The 4,019-nt window shown below is 36.2% G+C and overlaps 1 non-coding gene across 1 annotated transcript; it reads left to right on the top strand.

Moving 5' to 3' along the window:
- The first annotated feature begins 3,523 nt into the window (after nucleotides 1-3,523).
- On the top strand, nucleotides 3,524-3,630 carry LOC131600824 (small nucleolar RNA R71). The gene has a single exon (XR_009283430.1). It is a non-coding gene; the product is annotated as a small nucleolar RNA R71 (small nucleolar RNA).
- The last annotated feature ends 389 nt before the right edge of the window (nucleotides 3,631-4,019 follow it).

The following is a 4,019-nucleotide window of genomic DNA, read 5'->3' as shown; positions in this document are numbered from 1 at the left end:
GTTCAGAAATCAAGTACGGTTAGCCCTAGTCAAAATAAAAATAAAAAATAAAAAGAAAAAGGGTAAAAGAACTTAGCTTAGATTGATGAAGGTTGATGGGCAGAGGTTGCCTCAAGCATTGACTCTGAACATCTGAGAATTAGCAGCAAAGTAGCGGGAAGTGAGTGTATGAAAATTCTTTGGCATTGAAGGCAAAAGATTAGAAGGTAAAAGTTATTTGAATGATAAAAAGGGATGAAGTCGGGACTTAGCTCAGTAGAAGGTGAGGCGCATAGTCAGAAGATGTCTGATAATAAACCCTGAAAAAGGACACATATTTTTCAGTGTAGGGAATGATCATCGTAAACCCTGATTGGGGTACGAATGAAATAAGAAAATAAAAACAATTTAATTAATTATTGGTCTCGCGACCTAATTAATTTAATCGGGAAGAGAAAATAAAATCGAGCACACAAGTATTTTTTAGGAATTTTTTAGAATTAAAATGAAATAAATATGAATTTTCAAGTAATTAAATAATTAAATATAATTTGAATAAGAAAATAAATATGTGTAATAAAAATAAATATATATGATAAGTATTAAATATATAAATAAATAATAAAGAAAATAAAATTATTATAGATAAACAAAACATAAACATTTTAAAAATAAAAAGGATAGTTTTATATATAATAGAAAAGAAAAAGACATAAAACAATATATATATATTATAAAAAATAAAATAGGCTATGTAATAAAAAATAAAAAAAATTGCAAAAAACTTAACTGGCGATCCTATGCTGCGCGCGCTGAAGGTCTACCATGCACCTGCGCCTTTATATGCGTTGGATGAGATAAGGAAGAGATCTGACGGTTGCAGAATGATAGCACATGGCATGATAGTACATCATAAAGCACAGGATCCCTAGAATGCTCTAAACACGCGCGCGCCAAAAGCTGGTTCAAACCAGCCAATCGGACGATGACAGCTCATCGTCTTCTCCACTCAAATTCTACAAATCACCTTTTACACCGCTTCTGTAGATGCGCTGTAATAGATCCTTACTTTCCACACCTGCGAAAATCAATAACAGCCAAAAACGCAACAAAAATTGTTCGCGACTAGACGAACATGATCGTCCAGAGATCACGAGATCATTGATACTAGAATTTTGGCTTAATTTTACCTCTAGCCAAAAACCCTCTTTCGATCCTCAAAACCCTAATTATGGTATATGGCTCAAACAAGCGTGAAAACACAATTAAAGATCCAGAATCGATAAACACATCAAGACAAAGAAGAATATGCAATTATATTATGATATGGATGCTTGAAATTATGCAATCGAAAGAATTTAGAATCGGACAAAGAATGACTTACAGTGCTTTGTTCTTAATGTTTTAAAGCCTGAAAACGATTGAGACACGCTCAATAGCAACCCTTGAATTAACCTCAAACTCAGATTTGAATCTTGAATTTTCTTGCTTTCTTTGAACTCGGGTTTGATGGTTCTTGAGGCAATTTTTCGTAACCCTTGTGCTATGAGTTGATCAGGTACTTATAGAGGAATGATTAGGGTGAATCTTTAGCCTTGAATCTCAAGAAATCTTTGATTTGAAATTTTGAGGAAATATGGTTCATATGTTTCTAAATATGGCATAATTGATTCAATTTTCTCCCAATTAGCATTTGTATGAAATTATACCAAATATTGTATTTAATTATTGATTGAATTGATTGGAAAATATAATTAAATCAAATTTTCTCAAATATCTTTGATTTAATTGATTTAAATTATATTTTAATGAATATAAATTCAATAAAAAATCAAATGTTCGTCAAAATTTCGTGGCAAATGGATTTGGATCTTCTAGATGGCTTGGGGAGCAAGATTGGATCACAAAAGTTTAGGCCCATTTGCAAAAATATTCAAGTTCCTTCACTTTTTTCCCTCCAAAATAGTCCTACTTTGACAAGGCCTATCTCCCTCAATTTTTGAGGTATGGAAGTGTTCTAGGACTTTTTAGAAACCTTAGAGAGTCTTCTAATCAGTGTATTTGGTCTAATATCAAAATCATTTCTATGCTCCTTGTGTGTCCTTTTGAAAAAAGTGACTTTTTGTTGACTTTTGAAAAGGACCTATAATGTTTCGGTCCATACCTCTCAAATGAAGCATTTTTAGACTTGGCATGTGAGAGACAAAATTGTAGAGAATCAAATTTCCTTCAAAATAAGCTTTGGATGGAAAATTTCTGATATTCCATGTGGGAGTTATGGCTGGTGAAAGTTCAGTTGACTTTTCCTATACAAACCCTAATTTAGAAACTTTTTAATTTGTTGATTTTTGATCTTTCCTTGATGAACCATGATCAATTCTTGATCAAATGGTGAATGATACTTCAATATGAAGATCTTGACAAAAAGTCAGGAGTTTCGACTTTACTTTGCCCACAGTTGACTTTTAAGTCAACCCAGTCGACTGTTGACCTTCTGAACATTTGAGTGATCAATCCTTTGAGCTGGGACTTGATACTTGTCAGAGAGATAATGTGAGATATATTGAGCCATATAGGATGCCTTGGAGCCATTGATTCACTGATTTTCCTCTGAACAAACCAAACCCTAGTTTCTGAGCCTTGTATAGGAGAATGTATCTTGGAGCTTTATGTATTGATTTGAATTTGTATAAGAGAAACAGTATGGGAAAATTTTGGGGTATGACATAGTGTAATCGCATTAGCATGTCCTTTGGGATTAGGTTGTGGTTGAGCAGGAAACGTGCCAGCAGGGGCAATAGTAGGCGCTTGTGGTTGAGCTACTTGAGAGATTTGTGTTTCTAGCATTTTGTTATGTGTAGCTAAAGCGTCTACTTTGTTTGCTAATTGATTTAGTTGCTCACTATTGTGAATGTTTTGATTCAGGAAATCCTTGTTAGTTTGTTGTTGGGAAGCTATAAATTTTTCCATCATGATGTCTAGATTCGACTTCCTAGGGGCATTTGGAGCAGCTACGGGTGCTTTTTGATAGCCAGGTGGAACAGCAGGTGCTTGTCCAGGTGCGTACAATGCATTGTTGTTCTTATACGAAAAGTTTGGATGATTCTTCCATCCAGGGTTGTACGTGTTCGAGTAAGGATTTCTCTGAGCATAATTCACTTGATCAGGTGGAACACCTGTCAGAAGTTGACATTCGGCAATGACATGTCCAATTAAACCACATATCTCGCAGTTTGGAGTTACAGCAGCCACGGTGGCTGCAAGAGTTATGGTTAGGTTCTCGATCTTTTGAGTTAAGGCGTCTACTTTGGCGTTAATGCGGTCTATACCACTTACTTCATACATTCCTCCTTTGGTTTGGGATTTCTCTACAGCGGTTCGTTCTCCTCCCCATTGGTAATGGTTTTGTGCCATGTTTTCTATGAGGTTATAGGCTTCATCATGAGGTTTCTCCATTAAAGCTCCGCCAACAACGACATCTATGGTCATTTTAGTGTTATATAGTAGACCACCGTAGAAAGTATGGATGATCAGCCATGGTTAAATTCCATGATGAGGACATAGTCTCAGCATATCCTTATATCGCTCCCAGGCCTCGAAGAGTGATTCGTTATCTTTTTGGGTAAATCCGTTGATTTGACCTCTTAGCATAGCAGTTTTGCTAGGCGGGAAATATCTCACTAAGAAAACTCTCTTTAATTCATCCCAGGTCGTTATGGAATTAGAGGGTAGAGATTGAAGCCACACTCTAGCTCTATCTCTCAAGGAGAATGGAAAAAGACGTAATCGAATAGCTTCGGGACTGATGTTTATAGCTTTGACAGTGTCGGTGTATTGCACGAACACGGATAAATGGAGATTAGGATCGTCTACAGGGCTTCCAGAGAATTGGTTCTGTTGGACAGCTTGCACCAGCGAAGGTTTTAGTTCGAAATTGTTCGCCTCAATCACAGGTGGTGCGATACTTAAGTGCGGTTCAGCTCGTGAAGCAGCGGCATAGTCTCTAAGAGGACGAGCAGCATCCATCTCTAACTTCGGGG

This window comes from Vicia villosa, linkage group LG4, assembly GCF_029867415.1.
Source record: "Vicia villosa cultivar HV-30 ecotype Madison, WI linkage group LG4, Vvil1.0, whole genome shotgun sequence".
Taxonomy (NCBI): domain Eukaryota; kingdom Viridiplantae; phylum Streptophyta; class Magnoliopsida; order Fabales; family Fabaceae; genus Vicia; species Vicia villosa.
Note: the sequence above shows the minus strand (reverse complement) of the source record. Positions and strands in the feature narration are given on the sequence as shown.